Below are 25,376 nucleotides of genomic sequence, written 5' to 3'. Positions count from 1 at the left end.
ATAGCCAAACTCCAAGAGAATCTCCAAGTAACTGCCTCCTGGTATTCACATCCTAGTGTAGTTCCCTCCCACACTGTACCAGAGTTGGTCTGTGTAACCGATAGAATACAGCAGAAGTGATGGTATGTCACTCCCAAGATGAGGTTATGAAAGATTATGATTTACATCTGGGTCATTCTCTCCAGAATCACTTGCCATATTGTGAACAGTCCAATTCAGAGGCCTACGCGGTAAGGTTAGGGCCGCCTGCCAACAACCATGGATGATTTGGAAGAATCTCCTATCTGGAATCTCCAATTCCAGCCAAGATTTCAGATGACTGCAGCTGGAGCCAGTATACTGCCTGCAAACTCAAGCCAGAATCCAACTCTCTGCTTCAAGACCCTTCGAATTACATGGGATTATAAATGCTTGTTCTTTCAAATTACTAAATTTGGGGGTAATCTGTCACACAGCGAAAGATGATTAATACAGAACCTCTGCTCCAACCTCTCCCCATTAGAAGAGGCTATCATCCACTATCATCCATTTTCATCCACTGAAATCATCCATTTCAATTTCAGTATCACAGGTCCGAATCCAAGACATTCACTGGAGCATTTTTTTTCATTGAGGGGTGGAGTCACTACATTAAAAAGACAATTCATGCCAGTCCCTTACTGTCTCTGCCATCAGGCAATAAACTACCTTGCACATCCACATCCTCTGCAATAAAGAGACAGAGCAGGACAAACATTTGGGGGGTTAATGAGTACTTACTAAGCATACTAATAAAACTAATGATTTACCAGTGTACTAATAAAACTTACCGAAAAAAAAAAAAAAGATAAGAGTAGAAGGTCAAACAGTGTATCTGGCAGGCTCATAGAAACAGGGAATTCACTCTTAGGTATCCTTCCTGGAACAATAATCATTAAAGAGGGCAGGAAGTGTCTTTAAGTAAGCAAACAGGTCCCTCAAGGGTCCTCTGGCTCTTCTAAGAAACTGGTTCTAAGAACCCGTTTCTAGGAACTGAATATGAACACAGAAGCTAAAAAAAGAGGACTTAAAGAGTTCAACGTAAAAATAAAGGAAAATTCATACTCACTTGAGAATGTGAAGAACTAGCATAACTGTTTAGAGAGAATACCATGTGTTTAGAGATCATACCATGTAGCATCTATCAACAGAAAGCTATCATCACATGAGGAAGCATTCACCTCCTAACTTTGAAGACAAAGTGTTAGCAAAAGTAGATGAGAAACACGTGCATTAGAACACTAGCAAAAGCAGTGATACCACCAGATTATTAGACCATCGGGGCAACATTGGCTGCTTTCCTAGACAGTGGTGAAAATGAGAGCCTAGAATTGAGATAACTGGAGATAACTGGAAAATAACTGCAGAAGGTAACTAAGTAAAGAAGCAGAACTACTTACAAACTACTGGGAGCTAAGGGGGCTGAAAAATTAACAGTTCCAAAGGTTCATAGCCAAATATCACCCTGTCTGTCCCTAAATTGGAGAGATATGGGAAAATTAATTACATATATTACAAATGTACCATGGTTCTCTGAATCTAAGACACAGCATCAATCATAAGATGCACTATTATTTCATGTAATACTAGGAAAGGAAAACTGCTACCAATTAAACAATTACACACCACTCATTAGACACATCTTGATTTCAGATATGTTAAAGTAGGGGGAAAAATATGCATTAAAAAATATATGATATATGTCATTAATAAAAGTTTGATTTTCCTGGGGACTTCCCTGGTGGCACAGTGGTTAAGACTCCACACTCCCAATGCAGGGGGCCCAGGTTCGATCCCTCGTCAGGGAACTAGATCCCACATGCATGCCACAACTAAGAGTTCACATGCCACAACTGAGGAGCTGGCGAGCTGCAACTAAGGAGCCTGCCTGTCACAACTAAGACCTGACGCAACCGAATAAACAAATACTAAAAAAAAAAAGTGGCTAGAGTAGACAACCCACTTTCAAAAAAAAAGTTTAATTTTCCTGACTCTTCAAGTACTAGAACCACCTGAAAAATAAAAATTAATTTTCTGAGTAAATTTAATATGCCTAAAATGATTCTTCTCTCAATATTTAACACATACCTGGCGATACATGATCTCAATCTATAAAGATGCACTTTATTCCCAGACTGTGTACAGCAGTACATCTGTCTTCCAAGGCAAAAAGGCCAGGTCCAGAATCTAAATGTTTTAAAGCACCCCAGGCAAAAAGGCCAGGCCCAGAATCTAACTGTTTTAAAGCATCCCAAATCTAGAGTAAACCTGAAAATTCTATCTAGCCCTCATCTTGTGTTGGCTCAAGTCTGGAAAACTCATAGGAATTTGAGCTCTTCTAAGAGACCCAAGTGGGTTTATATACTCAGTAAAAAAGATCCTGATGTATCTAAATACCATGAAAAAAAAAAAAAGATTTAACACTTTCAGAACTGGCTTGGCTTTTCAATGGCTCTATAGTCCAGCCAGCACCTCCCTTTCTCTCCTTCCTCATGAATGCAAATGAATCTAAGTGATATGAATCCACTGAAATTTACTACTTTGGGGGGTAAGAAAACCACTGACAACTTTTGCAGTTAACTATTATCAACGACAAGATGTTGGGAAACACCACAAAAGTGAATGGCATTCCTGTACGTCATCAAACGATGGTTGAGAATCTCTAGACTACTACAACATCCTAGGATGTGTGACCCTGCACTTAAGAGTGACACAAGTTCAGTTCCTAAAACTTTTTCCCACTTCAGTACACATGAGGGATTATTCTTGAGATTTACTCTTCCCTATGACTGGAGCTTACTACAGGGGTCGAGGAAAGTATTTATGTAACATGAAAAGGCTGCCCAGGAGCTTAACGTATCCTCTTCTCCACTACCACATCTCCAAGAATCACTAGAGTAGCTGCTTCACAGCAAAGGTCAAGTGTGGGGACGTAAAAAGGCCAACAGAATAAAACAGACACATATTATTACTCTTAGCCTTATGAGATTTAAAGTCCTCGGAAAGCACAAGATACAGTTTTTATACAAAAGAGTAAAAGCAATTTAAAGATCACTTTAAAAACTGTAACCACTATGGGAATTCCCTGGAGGTCCAGTGGTTAGCACTCTGCGCTTCCACTGCAGGGGACACAGGTCTGATTCCTGGTCAGGGGACTAAGATCCCGCATGCCGTGTGGGACAGCCAAAAAGGAAAAAAGAAAAAAAAACGTAATCACTATGTTCTAATCAGTCCTGTTCCATTTCCCCCAACTGATAATATCAATGCCTATCCCAACACAGACCCATGTTAAACCAAGTTTGAATATGCCATGTGCTTCCCTGGCATGATCAGGAAATGAGATAAAATGGATGAAGACTAACACTTTTAAATATCAAAAAAATTTTAAATGAACATGGTAAAACTCTAAACTCTAATACAGATCCCTGACATTATGTGTACTGAACATAATTTAGCCTGTTAATAATGATTACTCGCAATTATACTCCAATAAAGATGTCAAAAAAAGTTTTTTTTTTTTTAAATAATGATTACTCTATTGTGACATCCTCAGACAACAGTGAGGTCTACAAGCCCACATGATCCTTCAGTATATAGTTCTGATAGCTTGATAGCCCCAGTTTTCACTTTTTTAACTGTCATCTGCTCTTCGACTATCAATAACTTGTCATAATATCTAACCTCTAGTCACTGACATTCTCTTGCTTTCTCCTCTTCTTTCTCTTTTATTTGCTGTTTCCCCCTCCCTAGCCCCACCATACATTACCAAGCAAAAGGGCTTACTTATTTTGGTGAATATATCACATTATTTTCGTGTAACAAATCCTAACCCATCTCCAGTGCTGGCATTTAACACTGGCTAACATTTATTGCTTCATTTGCTCTTAAACCATACTATACTCCCTCACTGAAATTAACCGGAGAAATTAGGTACTATTTTTCCAAGTCCTCATAAAATGAAAAGCACAGCCCAGTAACAGGGCCACAGACCACACTTTGTGTAGCACGGTGCTAAAACATGGTGTTTCATCCCAATGATGCCATCTTTACCTCCTCGGCTTCTGATCATTTTCATCAATGCTCATGCTTATATATTAGTTCAAGTTTTTGCTTTTTCAGACAGCTGAGGATGATGGGTATGACTGTATAAAAAAGTACTACTACATTTGTATGACAGAGAACATTACTGTTTAATGAAGAATACCACACTCAATGAAATGCTCTTAATAAAAAAAAAAAAGAAAAAAAGACTAAGTATTTTAAATAGCATCCTAAAAAGCTCATTCATATATAAAACAGTTCAGCTTCTAAACTAATGTATTTGTGTAAGTATCATCCCACACTAATATATGTTGAAACCAAGCCACAAAATATTTAAATGATACTCTTATGGTTATGAATCAAAACCAGGAGAGAGTATATCCCTCTTAGATACTAATAATGGCAGTACATCAATGGACAAACTGACAAGATTCCTGGCCCTGTAAAGCTTAAACTCTAGTGAGAGAAGAGAGTTAATAAATAATAACAAAAACAAATAAGTGTATGGTATATTAAAATGTGATGAAAAATGGAGCAAGTTAAGGAGTTGGAGAGTTAGGCCTCACATCTTGTAAAATTTTATTTAAAACTGACACTTTGAGAAACTATTCTAAAGGGTAGAAATCCTTATTTAGGGTAGGGAGAAATATAAACAAGAGAGGGGAAAACATTAAAAATGTAGAGATATACGACAATGATTGCTAATGCAACTGTATATAAAATGCCCAACATGTTTTCTCTAATTTCATCTAACAAGCAACTAAAGGTGGAAGGTTAACAATAGGAGGGTGTGATAGAAAAAAAATAAGAATACCATACACATTAATATAATTTCACTAATAAATTACTACTTTCCCCCCAACAATATTAAACAATTTCAACATTTTTCTTCTTTCAGGGTGAGATGACACGGCACTGAAATGATCTTACCTTATTTTAAAATAAGGTAGAATTTGATTCATGCAAATTAAGAAAAAATACTTTTTTCCTAAGTATACTTCTATAGCCCTTAATTCTAACATTTATTTATTGAAACTTTTCCCCCTTTTAGGAAATGGAAAGGCTTCAACAAACCAAGGTGTTCATTCTTATTTTAAACTAACATTTTTGGGAATTCCCCGGCGGCCCAGTGGTTAGGACTCGGCACTTTCACTGCCGGGGGCCTGGCAGTGACCTTGATCAGTGGTCGGGGAACTAAGATCCCACAAGCTGCTCAGCATGGCCAAAAGAATAAAAAATTAAAAAATAAACTAACATTTTCAAAAATCAGACTGGGATGCAAAAAAATGACAAGACTAAATGATTCCTGTTTGTGAAGAGCCCACAGTCTAAAAACAGAGACAAATACGTAAATAATCTCTACATGATTTCAGGGTACAGCAGTGTTCAAAAAGAGAGTGATCAAAGGGGAGAAAAACCAGGACTGTGGTATACTGAAAGCTAAAGGAAGAATGCATTTAAAGACTAAACAAAATTTTATTTCCAGCACAATGTAGATACTCTGAATAATTCCACAGAAAACAAAAACAAAGTGAACACACGAACTCTGAAATATTCAAAGGATCAAGGTTGGCTTTCACTTTGGGGTTTTCTACCAAACCCAAGGGGGGCACCAAACCCAAGGGGGGCAAGACCAAAAAGTGAGGAATCTCTCGGAAGACCTGCATAAAACTATGACCCCTCAGTGTAATAGTGAATAAGATAAAGGGCACAGAAAGAGATAACAATGAAATCTGCCTGCTTAGAACTTAGCAATGGGTATAGGAAGAAAAAAATGTCTCCCATGAAATGTCAAAATCTCAAGAAGACACCCACATGGGTCTGAGTCTGAATTCCTGCTGAGAACCTTAGGCAAGAATTTAATCAAGTGGTCAAGGAAGTAATGCCCCAGGCAACTAACAGAAGCAAAAAAAAAAATCCTGGGGAATACAAGTTCTATCCACTAAGGCAACAATTTGTCTTTTCAGAATCTAGAAAAATACTTTAAAAAAGTAGTAAGAACCAAATGAGAAATTATTCAGAAGACAATAGCATAAAATACCTGATGCAATACAAATCTATCTTCCTAGCTGGAAAAGCACCAGATCCCCAATTAATTTACTTTATGTTCTTGTAGCATTTATATAACTGTGAGCAACTCTAAGGCAGAGATTATGGTCTACTTATCTTTGTAATCCTAGCATTCAAAACTGTGCCTGATAAATAATGCTTTTCCTCAGTAAATGCTTTTTTAAAAAATTAATAAGAATGTTGACTGCTTCACTGTATGCAAAATCCAGAAACAATATATGTGTCTATCAATAATTTTACAAATTATGGCATATGGAAATAAGGCTACACAACCATTAAGAATGATGTGGATCTCTGTGTACTAACAGCAACAGAAGAATCCCAAAACATACTGAAATGGAAAAAAAAAGAAAGCCTCAAAAATACATATAATTCCTTTATATTAAAACAAAAGCAAGAGATTTATACAAACGTCATATAAACGCATACGGAAGAGAGAGAAGGAAGCACATCCAACTATTTTACAGTAGTTCCCTCCTAGCAGCAAAAATGGAGGAGAAAGAGGACACCCCTGTTTACACTATATACTTTTATATTATGACTCTTTTATGACAAGAATGTAGAAGTGTATTTCTTGTATAATTAGATTTAAGGGCTCAATGGATGAAGAAAACAAATCCACATAAAAACATGAACACAAAAAAAAAAAAAAACAAACATGAACACAAATGTTCAAAACAGCATTAATCATAACAGAAAAAAATAGAAGCTACCCAAATGTCTATTAACTGATGTACAGGTAAACAAAATCTGTTGTATTCATACAGTGGAATGTTATTTGGCCATAAAAAAAAAGAATGAAGTACTGATACATGCTGCAACATGGAGGAACCTCAGAAACATTATGGTAAGTAAAAGTGGTCAGTCACAGAAGACCACATATAGGTTGATACCATTTATATGAAATGCCCAGAAGAGGCAAATCTATAGACCTAAAAATTAGACTGGTGTCTGCCAGTAGATGGGAAGAAGATGGACAGTGAATGCTTATGGGTACAAGGTTTTCCTCTGGGGATGATGAAAATTTTCTATTAGATAATGGGGACAGTTGCATAACTGGGTAAATATACTAAAAAAAAAAATCACTGATTGTACACTTTAAGTGGATGAATTCTATGGCATGTGAAATGTACCTAAATAAAAAAAAAAAACCCTTTTTAAACTTAGTGGATAGATTAAACAGTAGGTTAAACACAGGTGAAGAGAGAATTAATACCTAGGAAGATGTCTGAAGAATTTTTCCAGGATGTAACAGAGAAACAGAGGTGAAAACATGAGACAAAGAGAATACAAGAGAATAGGAGGCAACATTTAAAGAGATAATGCATGAGAATTCCCCAGAACTGTTCAAGACATCAATCCTCAAGTCCACGTCCAGAATGAATTCCAAACAGCATAAATAAAAAGAATCCCAAACTCACACACATCACTGTGAAAGTACAGAACACCAACTGAAAAAGAGCTAATCCTAAAACTAGAGAAAAGATTACCTACAAAGGTATGCAAAATTAGACTGATGGCTATCATTTTAAGAGCAATAATTGAAGTCAGATAGTATTAGAATTTAGAAAACAAGTGGAATTTTATCTTTCATCTAAGTGAAAATAATTGACAATTTTAACTCCTATACCTAGCAAAACTAGATATAGTTTCAAGAACACAGGTGAAAAAAAGGTATTTTCAGATAAAACAGAGTTTACCACCAACACTAAGCAGCTAAACAATAAATCTTAATTTCCTTCTGCAAAATAATCCTAAATGACAGGTGAAAGATGCAAGAAGACATAGGAAGCAAAAATACGTAAATATGTAAGTAAATCTAAACAATGATTGTGTAAAACAACACAGGCTCACAATTCCTTATGTAAAAATTCCTGGGGCCAGATATTTCAAAATTAAGAATTTTCTGGATTTTATAAAAATAATAACAATGCACCCCACCAAACTAATTAGTATTTCGCACTCAAATATGTGAATGTTTACAGCATATGAAATTTTTAAAAACACTAGGCAATCGCATACCCACTCATTTCAGGTTTCGCCACAAGAAAAATTTGTAGTCAACTTCCAAAAAGTTTTTATTTCTAAGCCATTTTAAATTTATTTTTTCCACTTTATTTTTTAAAAAAGTACTTTTTTAAAAAAAAATTGGGGTATAGTTGTTTTACAATGTGTTAGTTTCTACTGTACAGTGGAGTTCCCTGTGCTATACAGCAGGTTCTCATTAGTTATCTATTTTATACATATTAGTGTATACATGTCAATCCCAATCTCCCATTTCATCCCACCCCTCCCCTTCCCCCCTTGGTGTCCGTATATTTGTTCTCTACATCCGTCTCTATTTCTGCCTTGCAAACTGGTTCATCTGTACCATTTTTTTAGATTCCACATATATGTGTTAATATATGATATTTGTTTTTCTCTTTCTGACTTACTTCACTCTGTATGACAGTTTCTAGGTCCATCCACGTCTCTACAAATGACCTGATTTTGTTCCTTTTTATGGCTGAGTAATATTCCATTGTATGTATCTACCACATCTTCTTTATCCATTCGTCTGTTGATGGGCATTTAGGTTGCTTCCATGTCCTGGCTATTGTAAATAGTGCTGCAATGAATACTGAGGTGCATGTGTCTTTTTGAATTAAGGTTTTCTCTGGGTATATGCCCAGTAGTGGGACTGCTGGGTCATATGGTAATTTTATTTTTAGTTTTTTTAAGGAACCTCCATACTGTTCTCCATAGTGGCTGTATCAATTTACATTCCCACCAACACTGCAAGAGGGTTCTCTTTCCTCCACACCCTCTCCAGCATTTATTGTTTGTAGATTTTCTGATGATGCCCATTCTAACCAGTGTGAAGTGAACCTCACTGTAGTTTTGATTTGCATTTCTCTAATAATTAGTGATGTTGAGCATCTTTTCATGTGCCTCTTGGCCATCTGTATGTCTTCTTTGGAGAAATGTCTATTTAGGTCTTCCACCCATTTGTTGATTGGGTTGTTTGGTTTTTTGATATTGAGCTGCATGAGCTGTGTATATATTTTGGAGATTAATCCTTTGTCCGTTGATTCGTTTGTGAATATCTTCTTCCATTTTGAGGGTTGTCTTTTCATCTTGTTTATGGTTTCCTTTGCTGTGCAAAAGCTTTTTAAATTTCATTAGGTCCCATTTGTTTATTTTTGTTTTTATTTTCATTACTCTAGGAGATGGGTCAAAAAAGATCTTGCTGTGATTTATGTCAGTGTTCTTCCTATTTTTTTTTTTTTAAACTTTGGGTTTATTTATTTATTTATTAATTTATTTATGGCTGTGTTGGGTCTTCGTTTCTGCGCAAGGGCTCTCTCCAGTTGCGGCAAGTGGGGGCCACTCTTCATCGCGGTGCGCGGGCCTCTCATTATCGCGGCCTCTCTTGTTGCGGAGCACAGGCTCCAGATGCGCAAGCTCAGTAATTGTGGCTCACGGGCCCAGCTGCTCCACAGCATGCGGGATCCTCCCAGACCAGGGCTCGAACCCGCGTCCCCTGCACTAGCAGGCAGGCTCTCAACCACTGCGCCACCAGGGAAGCCCCCTTTTTTTTTTTATATTTATGTACTTATTTATTTGGCTGCGCCAGGTCTTAGTTGCCACGAGTGGGATCTTTAGTTGCAGCATGCAGGCTCTTAGTTGTGGTATGCAGGATCTAGTTCCCCGACCAGGGTTTGAATCTGGGCCCCCTGCATTGGGATCATGGAGTCTTAACCACAGGACAACCAGGGAAGTCCTCTTTCTTTTTTTAAATTGAAGTACAGCTGATGTAAAATATTATATAAGTTACAGGTGCACAGTATAGTGAGTCACAATTTTAAAAGTTATACTCCATTTATAGCTATTATAAAACATTGGCTATATTCCCTGTGTTGTACAATATAACTTTGTAGCTTTTTTTATACATAATAGTTTGTGCCTCTTATCTCACCCCTGCCCCCTTTCCTCTCCCCACTGGTAACCACTGATTTGTTCTCTATATCTGTGAGTCTAAGCCTTTTTTCAGATTTTGGATTTACAATAAAGAATATTAGCCAGAAATGCCTAATCTGTAAGATTAGGGCAATCAACATATAAATTGGTAGGCAGGTGATGGGAGTTAAAGCCTTCCAAGGTCATTTTATTTTTTGAAAAGAGTGCAAACATACTGATAAAACTTTAGATTTTGATAACTATGTATGTTAAATTAGCTATCACAATTCCTGCAAATTAATTTTTTAAAAAAAGGCAAACAACCGAACAGAAAAATTGGTGAGAAACTAGAACACATGATTGACAGAAAGCATCTTAATGACCAATAAATATAGGAAAAAGGGGTCAACCTCAGTGGGGAACAGAAAAACGCAAATTAAAGCCATATTACAATAGTAACATATATCTACCAAAATGGCTAACATTAAAAACTGACGAGACCAAGTTGGCAAGTATGTATGTTCAAGAAATGTAACTCTCATACACGGTTCGATGGAGTGTAAATTGGCAAACCATTTGGTGCTTCTTTGTAAACGTGAATATAAACATATGCTCTGACCCACCAATTTTATTCTAAGGTATATACCCAACATACATATGTTCGACAAAACACACGTACAAGAATGTTTATAGGAGCATTATTCATGACAGGCCCAAAACAGAAATAATTCAAATGCCTATCAACAGTAAATTGGGTGGATAATCTGTGATATATTCATACAATGCAATAAAAACGAATTTGTTCTACACAGAACATGGATCCCATAAACTAATGTTGAGCAAACGAAACAAAAACCAAAAAATTTTAAAAAACCCATATCATATAATTTCATTTACATAAAGCTCACAAACAGGCAAAAGTAACCTATGGCATTAGAAGTCAAGACAGTGGTTACCTTTGGGAAGAGGAAGCAGTCATTAGGAGTGGGCATAAGAGAGGCTCCTGGGGTATAAGTATTATTCTATTTCATGTGGTGGTTAAAAGGATGCATTCACTTTGTGAATATGTGAACTCTATATTTAGATTTGTGTACTTTTCTGTATATTACACACACTTTAGTAAAAGCATTTATTAAACTGTCCTAAAATTGACTGTGGTGACAGTTGCCCAACTCTGAATAATAAAAGCCATTAGCCTGTATACTTTGAATGATCATGGTATGTGCATTTTTTCTCAGTAAGACTTAACAAAAACAAAAAATGTTTATTAAACAAAAAAAAAATGAAAGAAAAAGTAAATACAGAAAATGTTAATTGTTGAATCTACATAAAGACTAGAGATGTTGTACTATCTTTTTTGTACTTTTCCTCATGATTGAAATTTTTGTAACAAAAAGTATGAAATAAAAACTAGAATGATAACAGCAAAATAAATGCAAAAATAGCTAGGGTAACCTGTAAAAGAATAGGAGTGTATAAGTTCCAAACGTGGAGAGGTGGAAAAAGCAAAATGAGAAAAAGGAAAAAGAAATCAATCCATACTAAGATACAGATACAAAAAAAGGACAAATGAAAATCATACAAAATGAAAGAAATTCCATTATATCAGTTAGTCAGTAAAAAAATGAAAGTTCTTTAGTTAAAAGATAAAGTCCATTATATCAGTTAGTCAGTAAAAAAATGAAAGTTCTTTAGTTAAAAGATAAAGTTAAATGGATGGTGACAATATACAGTTTATGTGATTTTTAAAAGATAAGGGCACCGAAAGGTTCAAAATCAAGGACAGAAAAGATACCAGGCCAAAGAAAGTTGACAAAGTTACACTAATGTCAAGTAAAACTGACTTTAAGACCAAAAATACTAACAGAGATTTAAAAAAAACAAACTATATAATGATAAAAGGTTCAGTTCATCAAAAGCATAGAACTTGTATACACCCCACTAATATGTATAAAATAGATAACTAATAAGAACCTGCTATGTAAAAAATAAAATAAAATTTAAATGATAAAAAAAAAACTTGTATATACCCAACTTAGCTTTGAAAATAGACAAGCAAAGGAATATTAACAAATCTACCTTCATAGTAGGAAATTTTATTAAGATCTCTCAAAGTAATGGATAGATCAAGCAGACAAAAAAGCCTGTGAACTATTTCTGTCAGACTCCCCTGTCTTCCATTCTGCCAAAAGAAGGTACCGGGGGGAAAAAAAGTAGAAGAAAAATGCCATTCCCCCTCCCATTTTACTCCTGGTTCTGAAACACCTCCAACGGAAGGTGTCTCCTATTGAAGTCAAGAGCTGGCAGCTGTAGATTCCAGAAAAATCAGCAAAAGTTGAGCTCCTGGGTTCTTGCTGAGTTGCAGGAGTGTGCGTGGTTCTACCAAGTAGCAGTAACTTGTACCAGTGCTCCAGCAGCTTAGTAGCAAGTGCAGGCTCTTTGGTTCCAGCCATAGGTAGTAACAACTCCCAGATCCTTAGACAACCTCCCTCTTCCTCTCAAACCCTCTCTACCCTTTTTGCTGCTCTAGTCCTAACCACACCCTTGTAACCTATTACCTGCATGAAATCTCTCTCTGCCTAAAAGTATCTAGAGTATTTACTATTTTCCTACCTGCTCATTGATCAATAGAGCATTTTAAAAACACTGACACTAACTAGAGAAAAAAATCTTTTCAAGCACTTACAAAGCATTTATAAAAACTGGTGTGAAGCCAGAGTCTACCTCAACAAATTTCAAAGAACTGTGATACAAATCACATTCTCTGACCCCAATGCAGTAAATTAGAAATCAACAGCAAAAAGAACTGGAAAAAACCCACATACATTTGGAAATTTTAAAACACACCTTCGAACAACTCAATGATCAAAGAAGAAGAAAACTAGAACATATTCAGAAATGAATTATCATGGGATTTCCCTGGCGGTCCAGTGGTTAGAACTCCGTGCTCTCACTGGCGAGGGCCCAGGTTCAATCCCTGGTGGGGGAACTAAGATCCCACAAGCCCCACAGCACAGCCAAAAAAAAAAAAAAAGGAATTATCACAAAAATATTACCTATCAAAAGGTGTGGAATATAGCTAAAAGTGTACTTAACAAAGTATATATTAAGAGTTTTAAATGTTTACTTTAGAGCAATAGGTCTTAAACTTTTTGGTCTCAGGAGCCTCTTACACTTATAAATTTTTGAGTAACCCAAAAAGCTTTTGCTTATAGGGGGAAAATATAGATATATTGCTATTTACTGCAATAGAAATTACAACTGTGAAATTTTAAATTTTGTTTATTTAAAAATAAAAATAAATTCATTGTTTATTAACAGACATTGTTTTATGAAAATAACTATTTCCAATACAAAATGTATTATATATGAAAAGTGGCATTATCACAGCAATCAGATAAGAAAAAGAAACAAAAGAAATCCAAATTGGAAAGGAAGAAGTAAAACCATTACTGTTTATAGATGACATGATACTAAACATAGGAAACTAGGCCTAGACAGGCCACCAAAAAAACTATTCAAATTAATTAATTTAGTAAAGTTGAACGATACAAAAGTAATATACAGAAATCTGTTGTGTTTCTATACATGAACAAGAAGCTATCAAAAAGTAAAATTAAGAAAACATTCCCATTTACAATTGTATCAAAAATTAAATACCTAGAAAGAAATCTAACCGAGGAGGTTAAAGACCTTTACTCTGAAAACTATATTGATGAAAGAAAGTGAAGATGACACAAACAAGTGTAAAAATACACCATTCTCATGGATTGGAAGCATTAATATTTCTAAAATGACCATACTCCCCAAAGAAGTCTACAGATTCAATGCAACCCCTATCAAAACACCAATGTATTTTTCACAGAACTAGAACAAATCTAAAATCTGTAATGGAAACACAAAACTCCAAATAGCCAAAACAAACTTGAGAAAGAAAAACAAAGATGGAGGCAACACACTTGCTGATTTCAACTTATACTACTAGGATACAGAAATCAAAACAATATGGTACTGACACAAAAAAAGACACATAAGTCAATAAAACAGAAAAGAGAGCCCAGAAAGAAACTCACACTAACATGGTCAATTAATCAGCAAGAAGGATGTAAGAATATACAATGGGGAAAAGACAACCTCTTCAATAAATGGTGTTGGAAAAATTGGACAGATACATGCAACAGAATCAAAATGGACTACTCTCCCATGCCAGGCACAAAAATAAATTATAAATGGATTAAAGACTTAAAAGTAAGACCTGAAACCAAAAAACTTGTAGAATAAAACTTAAGGAGTACACTCTTTGACATCAGTCTTAGTAATATTTTGGGGGATGTTGCTGCAGTCAAGGGAAACAAAAGCAAAAAAAATAAATAATAAATGGGTCTACATCAAACTAAATACGAAGCTTTTGCACAGCAAAGAAAAGTATCAACAAAGCAAAAAGGCTGCCTACTGAATGGGAGAAGATATTTGCAAACAATGTTATCTGATAAGGGATTAATATCCAAAATATACAAAGAACTCATACAACTCAACATCAAAAAAACAAACAGCCTGATTTAAAAATGGGCAGAGGGGGACTTCCCTGGTGGCACAGTGGTTAAGAATCCACCTGCCAATGCAGGGGACACAGGTTCGAGCCCTGGTCTAGGATGATCCCACATGCCGTGGAGCAACTAAGCCCGTGCGCCGCAACTAATGAGCTGCACTCTAGAGCCCGTGCTCCACAACAAGAGAACCCACCGCAATGAGAAGCCCGTGCACCACAACAAGAGTAGCTCCCACTCGTCACAACTAGAGAAAGCCTGCATGCAGCAACGAAGACCCAACACAGCCAAAAACTAGATTAATTAATTAATTATTTTTAAAAAAATGGGTAGAGGACCTGAACAGTCATTTTTCCAAAAAAGACATACAATGTCCAACAGACACATTAAAAGATGATCACCACCACTAATCATCAGGGAAATGCAAATCAAAACCACAATGAGATATCACCTCACACCTGTCAGAATGGCTATTATCAAAAAGACAACAAATAACAAATGTTGGGGAGGGTTTGAAGAAAAGGGAACCCTCATGCAGTGTTGGTGGGAATGTAAATTGGTGCAGCCACTATGAAAAACAGCATGGTGATTCCTCAAAAAACTAAAAATAGAACTATCATACGATCCAGCAACTCCACTTATGGGTATTTTCCTGAAGAAAACAAAAAGAGTAATTTGAAAAGATATATGCATCCCTATGTTCATTGCAGCATTATTTACAATAGCCAAGACATAGAAGCAACCTATGTGTCCATCGAAAGGTGAACTGATAAAGATGTGGTATATATACACAACAGAATATTACTCAGCCATAAAAAAGAATGAAATCTTGCCATCTGTGACAACATGGATGGACTTCGACGGTATTATGTTAAGTGAAACAAGTCAGACAGAGGAAGACAAATACTGTATGACTTCAGTTATATGTGGAATTTAAAAAGCAAAACAAATGAACAAGCAAAAAGAAACAGAAACAGATTCATAGATATAGAGAACAAATAGGTGGCTGCCAGACAGGAGGTGGGTGGGGGAACGAGAAATAGGTGAAGGAGATTAACAGGTACAAACTTCCAGTTACAAAATAAATGAGTCAGAGCGATGAAATGTACAACATTGGGAATATAGTCAACAATACTGTAATAACTTTATGGTGACAAATGGTAATTAGACTTACCATTATCATTTTGTAGTGCATAGAAATATTAAATGTTGTGCTAACATAGTGTTGTAGGTCAATTATACTTCAATAAAAAATAAAATGAGAAGCATAAGCTCTTAAAAATAAGGGTAAACATATGATATACAAGCATATGTAAACATACTCTGATCAGGGAAGGCAAAGTTAAGTGAAATATAAAACTCCTTTCAATTATTCATTTTTCTTAAGGTGGCTTTATCTTACATTTTTGCTAGTTTCTTTTAACATCTGGATTTTTTTTAAAAAGACATCTAGATTTGAAAGGCAGCAGGATTAGCCCTGGTAGGCATCAAGATTTCATCATGAACTCAAATATGGACACATACAGGCCAAATGGGACAGAAGAGATAGCCCAGATGATGCAGACCCACACATATTTGGAAACTTGACTGTTGACCAAACAGGAAAGCTTCTTAGTAAATGGCGCTAAGACAAATTGGGTATTCATTAAAAAAAGAAAGAAAAGAAAAGAAATTGGATCCCTAACTCAACCCATAAGGGATTAAAGACTTAAATGTGAAAGACTAAACTGCAAGACTTTTAGAAGACAACATTTTAGGACAAAATTTTAGAAAAATTTCATGAGCTCACAGTAGAAAAGGATTTCTTAAAACAGAGAAAGTACAAACCAAAAAGGAAAAAGACTGATAAATTCTCTTCGCAGTTCAGAGACACTGAAAGTGAAAAATCAAATCTTAAACTGGGAAAAGAAGTTAGTCATACAAAAGAACTCCTATAAAAATCAATAAAGGATAACCAAACTGAAAAACAGTCAATAGGCATTCCATAGAAGAGGAAACACAAATGGCCCATAAACAAATAAAAACGATATCTGACCTCTTTATCAATCAAGGAAATGTGAAACAGAACTGCAATGAGATGTCTTCCACAAAAATTAAGTCAGACAATACCAAGTGCTGGGGAGTATGTGGTATCCCTGGAACTCCTGTACTACCAGCATGAACATAAACTTATTTAACCACTTTTGACATTACCTGGTAAAACTGAACAAAGACATAGTACAACCCAGCAAGTCCACTCCTAGATATATACACATACCCCAGAGAAAACCATGCACATGTGCATCAGGAAAGGTGTGTTAGAATATTTAAAGCAGCTATGTTCACAATAAATTAGGAGTAAAATAAACAATTATAAAAGACTTTGTAACATGGAATATTACTTAGTCTAAAAAATGTACTGTTACATCCATCAAGATGGATTAATCTTAAAAGGTTAAACAAAAGAAGTCAGAAAAAAGTAAAGAAAAATAGGGGATGATAAACAAAATCCAGGAGAGCAATTTACTCTGGGAAGGAATGAGGTACAATTAGAAGAGGTACATAGAGGAGGCTTCAAAAGTAATGGTAACTTTTATCTCTTAAGCTAGATGAATATTAATATCTTTATTATTTTATTAATATTCCTTAAAATAGTCACTTATGATTTTTAAATTCTTTTTTATGCATCATACCCTTTTTTTTTTTTTTTTGCCACTTCAAAAAGTTTGGTTGTGAAAGGACAGAGAAGAAACTTTAGCATAAGTAAATATTTATGAGACGAATCAAAAAAAAGAGGAAAGGAGAGTGATAACTGACATGTGAAATATCTGTGAGGAGATGTTTAGGATTAGGGACTGACTTTACAAGGGAATCGTTTTTTTCAACGTTAAATGCCATGTTTATAAGGAAAAGATAGAAACCAAAATATTTAAAAATTAAAATAACCCCTTAATCTCACCATCCATTGATCTTCTCAGGGTAGTGATTTTTCTTTTTACTAATCGGTGGTTTTCTAACATTTCAACAATGAACATACATAAAAATTTAATAAAATGAATGATGACTGACAACAGTGTGGCAGATGTACTGGAGTTAAGACAGAATGAAGGCCAGGAAGCCATACTGAAAACTACTTAGAAAAATAAAGACGTGAGACATTACTAGTGAACAATCGAGATACAAAAGACTGGATTTAGTGGTAAATGATGGGGGGAGTAAGAAAGAAAAAAATGAGAACGACTCCAGGATGTTAGCTTGAGTAACGGTGGTACTATTAATCTGAAACAAATGCAGGAGGAGGAACAGGTAGAGGCAGCTAGTCTCTGCCTATGTGGGGTTGGAGGCAGCTGACATTTGGACCCGTGGATTCAAACTTCCCGTGATTATTCAGATAGACAAAAATAGCTGAATCAACCAGAGCTGAAGCCTGGTCTTTTATTTTATTTTTATTTGTTTATTTATTTGGTTGCGCCGGGTCTTAGCTGCGGCAGGCGGGCTGCTTAGTTGCAGTGTGCATGTGGGATCTAGTTCCCTGACCGGGATCGAACCCGGGGCCCCCTGCACTGGGAGCGCGGAGTCTTACCTGCTGCGCCACCAGGGAAGTCCCCTGGCCTTTTAAAACTCTAGGCTGGGTATGCTCTCTACCATGAACCTAATGGATCCATCACGCATACTTTTTAAACCACCTCAGCTCCAGGAGGCAATGAGTTCACAACCCAAATTTCTCAAGCTAGTTCAGAAGTTATCTGTCCGGTGTTTTGGAAATTAACACTCCAAAAAAATTATTTAAGTTACCCAGAAACCTTGACTACAAATGAAATACACTACAGTTCTGAGTCTACTGTTCTGCCCTTGTGATCACTACATTTCATGCTATAGGTAAAAAGCAGTAATTACCACTAAGCCTGATAAGAGTTGAGGTCTCATTTTAGCTTTTTTTGACACTGGAAGAATATTTAAATGTGGTGGGTTTTTTCCTTGTAAAGGTACAATTAAAAATTTTTTATTATACCTTCCAGATTTGGTCACGCTGGGCTACATTCAGAGGCTTTGATAAGTATTAATAAAGTTGCTGGAACAAATATAATGTCATAAAGCGTAAGACATGCTATGTAGTGGAAAATGTAGATTATAGCCAGGGTTTGGCACACATCAAGCCTTAAATAAATATGCTGAGTGCAAAGTTTGGCTTGACCTACAAATCAAACTGCAGATCTATCACAAGAGACAAGAATTAGGATTTAGGATAATAGGATCTGTCACTTATTTGTTAAAAATGTTAAGTAAATTTCAAGCCTTAGGAATATAAGTGCATGGGAATTCCCAAGCAATCCAGTGGCAGGACTCCACGCTTCCACTTGTCAGGGGCCTGGGTTCAATCCCTGGTGGGGGAACTAAGATCCTGCAAGCCACGTGGTGCAGCCCTCCCAAAAAGAAAGAATACAAGTGCTATAAAGGATATAATCAATTGGCAAACTCAACACCTGCTTTCCAGGAGTGTATAATATGTGTGACCTTGGATAAATAATAATCTGTAGCTTAATTTCTACATAATTAAATATCTACCTCAGATTGTTAGAATGAGATGGGTCAGCAAATTTAATATTTTGAAATTTTTAAAAATATTTTGAAGCTCATGAAAATATGTATCAACTTCATTTGTTTGAAGGAATTTTTTTTTTTTAAAACCTGGGCCCTTGGCAGTGAAAGCACAGAGTCCTAACCACTGGACTGCCAAGGAATTCCCTGGGGTAATATTTTAAATAATAAACTTCAGCTTTTCTTTCAGCTCAAATCTATAAACTCTGTCACAAATATTCTCCAAAATTCATTAATGAAAAGCTTCCTTCTAAGTAAAAATGCTAAATATGCAAAAAAATGCAAACTGCCAACTTGTTTCCCTATTTTTAGCCAATAACTAAAAGAAAAATAAATAAAAATCACACCATCCCTAAAGTCAATCTCTGGTCCTTCACTTAACTCCCAGAGAAAGAAGATTCTCTCCCCTTCTTGAAACCCTCCCACCTCTCTCTCTGGACCTCATGCCTTATCAACTCATCCAGGATATTGTTCTCAGGGTTAATAATCTGGTTTCTAATAACTTCACTCTTTCCCAGTCCATAACCCCTTCCCTTCAGTCATCATGTGGGTCTCTCCTAGCTTTAAAACAGTCATCATTTATCTTCTCTGTCCATTCCTTCCTTTCCTCTCACTGTCCAACTCCATGAAATTGGTCAACACCCACTGCCTCTACTTCCCCTCTAATACATTCACTTAAACTTCAATGCCTGCAAGCTTCTCAGAGTTCAAGCCACTTGCTTATTAAACCTACTGGAGGTTTTATTTCACAGACGTATCACTTAACAATCTTTCATGTGAAGAGCTTTCTCCCTTTGATTCTATTATACCAAACTTGGCTCTCTTCCTATTTCTGCGATACTTCTCACATTTTACAACTTTCAACTCACTATCAAGTATTTTGAGAGCTAGAAAATACCAATTCTATGACTTACTAACAGCATTCTTGAAAACTTACCCTAAAGAGTAACACAAAACTGGGTGTGGGGGGAGAGGGAGCAGCACACAGACAGCTTACAATGGTAAAAAAAGTGGAAACAGGCATACGGCTAATTAGATCATGACGTACTGTTAGAACAAGTACTGACGCTCAACACTCTACACCAAAAGGCAGCTTCCACAACTTTTATCTTTAAAGTTTTGTGACTTAAAAAGATTTTATAAGATTCTTCTTAAGCTGTAAAAATAGATGGATCTTAGTTACATAGATTTATCCTTCCTGTAGATTTAGTCTCAAAGGAACACACATCTGGTTATTTATAATTTACTGGGCATTACTGTTAGAATACTCTTCTAACAAATACGTATTCTTAAAGATGTACCGCATTCGTACTGCAAATTTTACTGTTCTATGTTCAACATTTTTCAGTGAACATAAAACCTGGTTTTGCAATGGAACTCATCTTGGATAAATAAAATTGATACTATAAATAATTTGAGAACATTTTTATTCTGTCAGGTAGATTTATCTGAAAAGTACAAATTACAAATACTTTAAATTAGGGAGGGGCTTCCCTGGTGGCGCAGTGGTTGGGAGTCTGCCTGCCAATGCGGAGGACACGGGTTCGTGCCCCGGTCTGGGAAGATCCCACATGCCGCGGAGCAACTAGGCCCGTGAGCCACGACTGCTGAGCCTGCGCGTCTGGAGCCTGTGCTCCGCAACAAGAGAGGCCGCAATAGTGAGAGGCCCGCGCACCGCGATGAAGAGTGGCCCCCGCTTGCCACAACTAGAGAAAGCCCTCGCACAGAAATTAAGACCCAACACAACCAAAATAAATAAAATAAATTAATTAATATTAAAAAAAAAAAAAAATTTAAATTAGGGAGGCCACTTCTTGAATTGCAGGTACACCTTAAGTATCATAAACCTACGCAAGTTACCTAACTTTTGGGCCCATTTTTTCATTAAAAAAAAAAAAAAAAGATTAACTTATCTAGTGTTCTTTTTTTTCTAATTTTTTAAAAAATAAATTTATTTATTTATTTTTGGCTGCATTGAGTCTTCGTTGCTGCGCGCAGGCTTTCTCTAGATGGCGGCGAGCAGGGGGGCTACTCTCCCTTGCAGTGCATGGGCTTCTCATTGCGGTGGCTTCTCTTGTTGCAGAGCACGGGCTCTAGGTGCACGGGTCTCAGTAGTTGTGGCATGCAGGCTCAGTAGTTGTGGCTCACGGGCTTAGTTGCTCCACGGCATGTGGGATCTTCCCGGACCAGGGCTTGAACCCATGTCCCCTGCATTGGCAGGCAGATTCTTAACCACTGCACCACCAGGGAAGTCCCTCTCTAGAGTTCTTTTAGTTCAAAAATTCCAGAACCCAGGTTCTACTTAATTTTCACAAGTTAAAGCTTCCTCCACGTACTGTCAGCCTAATTCAGTTATATATACCTATAATTACTTTTCTGTAGTTTTACAAGTGATATACATATTCTCATTATGGTTTTAAGCACTTCTCAATATTATCTCATAAATCTTGTGTGATATTATAATAACCTCATCTAATGTGAGTAGTGTTATTTATATATATTCATATCCCTACATAACTATAATGGTTTAAAAATGTTCCAAAAAACTAAATATAAAGCTGTTTTTAGCACAAACTTTTTTTGTTAACCAACTGAACAAATTACCACTATAAAACCAAATATGTTCATAACTCATGTTATCATTACCTTGTATCTTATCTAAGGCAAATAAATTTCCAGTTTTAATTAAAAATAGTATTGCGGAAAAGCTAGTCAGTATAAAGTATTTTCCTCCCCCTTGCTCCCCCTACCCACTTAAACATACCCAAAATATTATAACCCCATGCATTTCTAGGCATTATTTACAAAGAGAATTTCTATCAGCAGGAATAAAATCTTAAAATGAACTCCTAGGGCTTCGCTGGTGCACAGCGGTTAAGAATCCGCCTGTCAATGCACGGGACACGGGTTCGAGCCCTGGTCCTGGAAGATCCCACATGCCGTGGAGCAGCTAAGCCCGTGCGTGCGCCACAACTACTAAGCCTGCACTCTAGAGCCCAGGAGCCACAACTACTGAGCCCACGTGCCACAACTACAGAAGCCCATGCGCCTAGAGCCTGTGCTCTGCAACAAGAGAAGCCACTGCAATGAGAAGCCTGCACACCACAACGAAGAGTAGCCCCCGCTCACCACAACTAGAGAAAGCCCGTATGCAGTAACGAAGATGCAACGTAGCCAAAAATAAATAAATAAAATAATTTATAAAATGAACTACTAACCTTAACATTCCAGGTTAGTTACCTCACAAAACCCAAATATCCATCTAATGAAAAGACAGCTTGGGCAACTTTTTTTGTTACATTCAACGTATATAGCCATTTGTTCTTCCTCAATATGTGTATGCTCGGTTATGCTATGCTGTGATTTTAGGGACTTCCTCCACCAATATTTTCTCTTGATAATGTCGGTGGAAACTTTTATAATACTAGTTAGACGCATTAACTTTAGAAAGTAAGAAAAAAGGATCACATTTAATGTTGACAGGAAGATTTTTTAACATAAGGAATACAGCAATATGCTTAAGAACTGGTGTTTAAGGTAGACAGCAGAATGTCACATACGTATAGAAGTGACCAAAATAAAACTGATTTTCTTCAGAAGTCTCAATCTGTGTTTTATAAAAGACAATAACAATGTGTTATTAAAAAGCTACACAGGGGCTTCCCTGGTGGCGCAGTGGTTAAGAATCTGCCTGCCAACACAGGGGACACGGGTTCGAGCCCTGGTCCGGGAAGACCCCACATGCCGTGGAGCAACTAAGCCCGTGCGCCACAACTACTGAGCCTGCGCTCTAGAGCCCGCAAGCCACAACTACTGAAGCCCACAAGCCTAGAGCCTGTGCTCCGCAACAAGAGGAGCCACCACAATGAGAAGACCGTGCACCACAACGAAGAGTAGCCCCCGCACACCGCAACTAGAGAAAGCCCGCACGCAGCAACGAAGACCCAATGCAGCCAAAAATAAATAAATAAATTTATTAAAAAAAAAAAAAAGCTACAGAGTATAAACACCACTATTTTAAATAAAGATCAAATTCAAATCTCTAAGTCTTCTTTAAAACAATTTTTGCTTACAAATTTACACATATTTGGGCCTCAGCTGTCAAAAATAGCAACAGTATGATTCTGAGATTCTCAGAAAGAATACCTTTAGTATGTTTCTCTCACTCTATGCAAACTCAGAAGTCAACAACTTCTTTAACATTAATATGTAAAATCTCTGGGAATACAAGGCTATTAGGATTTAATTTTTTTTAAAAACCAGCAACTCGTTTTTTTCAGAGAGCAACGCAAAACTCAGTTTATTAAAAAAATAAAGAAAACATAAAATGTATTTATACCAAGTTTCATTCTAATAACGAATGAAGAAATATGAAAGTATAAATGACTGACTTATAAAATCAATTTTGGCATCCTATGCTGTTAGTTTAAGAAATTATCAATTTACCTTTCAATTGTTTTTTTCAATTACAAAAACAAGGGCTGCTGAATTTTTAAAAATTTAGTCTTAATTTTTGCCAGTTTATGAGGATCTAAAATAAGATAATAAAAAACGTTAATGGGGGAGTTCCCTGGTGGCCTAGTGGTTAGGATTCTGGGCTTTCACTGTGGTGGTCCGGGTTCAACTCCACAAGCCGGAAAAAAAAAAAAATTCAATGTATCTTAAACAGAAAAATCTGGTTTCAGTCACAACCAGATACAACAGCCAATTTTAGAATAGGTGCTGAGAAAAAAAGGAAGAAGTAACACCTATTCACACCACTTTTGCTATTCAGGATCACAGATAATCCTTTCCAAGCCATCACCATTAACTTGTCTTAGTTTCCTCTGGTACTTCAATCACTGTCATCAAACGTCTGAAAACTAGAGGCTTGCAAGGATTAAGCCAGACGTCTATATCCTTGTAGGGGTTGTTTTTTGTGCTTTTTGGTAGAAGTATTCCAAACTGACCAATTTCTTCCATTATAATTTAAATTGAAAAAATATGAAGTAAAGCTCTGTCACTTTGAAAAAACTGTCACTACCATAGACAAAGAACAAAGAGTGTTTGTTGCTCACCACCCAGTTCTACAAGAGTTAAGTAGTAACCCACTGCAGCTGCCCAACAACAGTACAACCTGAGAGGAATTCAGAGTGAAAAACAGGATAAGGAACTCCTTTGCTTTGGATAAACAGGCCCTTAAATAGTTAGATGCATATCTCAGGAAGAATTTCAATGATCCCAGATGCTTGTATCTTCCCATACATAGAAAAGCACTAAAATCATTCACTTGCGATATCTGTTCTTGGTGATTAGCAGTAATCTTTTACCAAGATGTATGCTTGACTGCATGTATTTCCTAGCCAAAAGTCATATATAAACTGGCTTCTCCCCTGCCTCTTTCGAGCAGTTTCCTCAGAGCTGAGTGGCTATGTCCTGGCTATAGTCCTCAGTGAGACCCTGAATAAAATTTAAACTCGTAACTCTTATGTTTTGTGCCTTTCTTTAAGTCAATACTATGTTTATGGGTAATAACGCTTATCAGTAAGCCCAGTCCACACTTCACAGACCATCAACAGATGTTCTGTCCTCTGCTACATCTGAAAGAACCAATCACAAACTCCCTATACCAAAACCCCTCCACCTAATAAAACCTCATACCTCCTCCTCCCACATGCACAAACAGATCCACACCCAGACACACCCTACGAATAAAACATTTAGAAAAGGAATAGAATTTCAGGAATGAGAAGTACCCTGAGACACAACATATTTGGACTTAGGGAGAGAGCAATCACATAATTTTAGTCTCAATGAAGCAAGACCTAAAATTATTTGCTGTCAAAATAAGCATTGTGGACTCGAAGCCTAAGGAAAAAACCTACCATAAGGAAAAAAAAAACAAAGAAGACTTCCATTGAAGCATTACGTCCAAAGTGAAAGAATTACAAACCAAATATTAATCTAGTTTAAAGAGATGTATATAAGTAACAGGAAATGAACATTAACTTTAAAATACTATATACTTTTTCCTATTCAATTCAGTTCTTTAGTTTCTTTAATCGGGCCAGGGCAGAAGCTGAAACAAAAGACAGACATCAAAGGAATCAGAGATAGGGCAAAAAAGCAATGTTCTGATATCACTTCTGATCTATTTTGAAAAAAGTATTTACTTGAGTAACTGTTCTATTTATTTACTCAGAA

The 25,376-nt window shown here is 36.4% G+C and overlaps 1 protein-coding gene across 1 annotated transcript in view; it reads right to left on the bottom strand.

The window, feature by feature from the left end:
* UBE2W (ubiquitin conjugating enzyme E2 W) overlaps window positions 1-25,376 on the bottom strand; it is a 70,474-nt gene that overhangs the window by 32,051 nt on the left and 13,047 nt on the right. The window lies entirely within an intron of this gene.

The sequence above is a fragment of the Balaenoptera musculus genome, chromosome 17 (genome assembly GCF_009873245.2).
Source record: "Balaenoptera musculus isolate JJ_BM4_2016_0621 chromosome 17, mBalMus1.pri.v3, whole genome shotgun sequence".
Classification (NCBI taxonomy): Eukaryota; Metazoa; Chordata; class Mammalia; order Artiodactyla; family Balaenopteridae; genus Balaenoptera; species Balaenoptera musculus.
The sequence above is the reverse complement of the archived record's forward strand: the minus strand, read 5'-3'. Positions and strand labels throughout refer to the sequence as shown.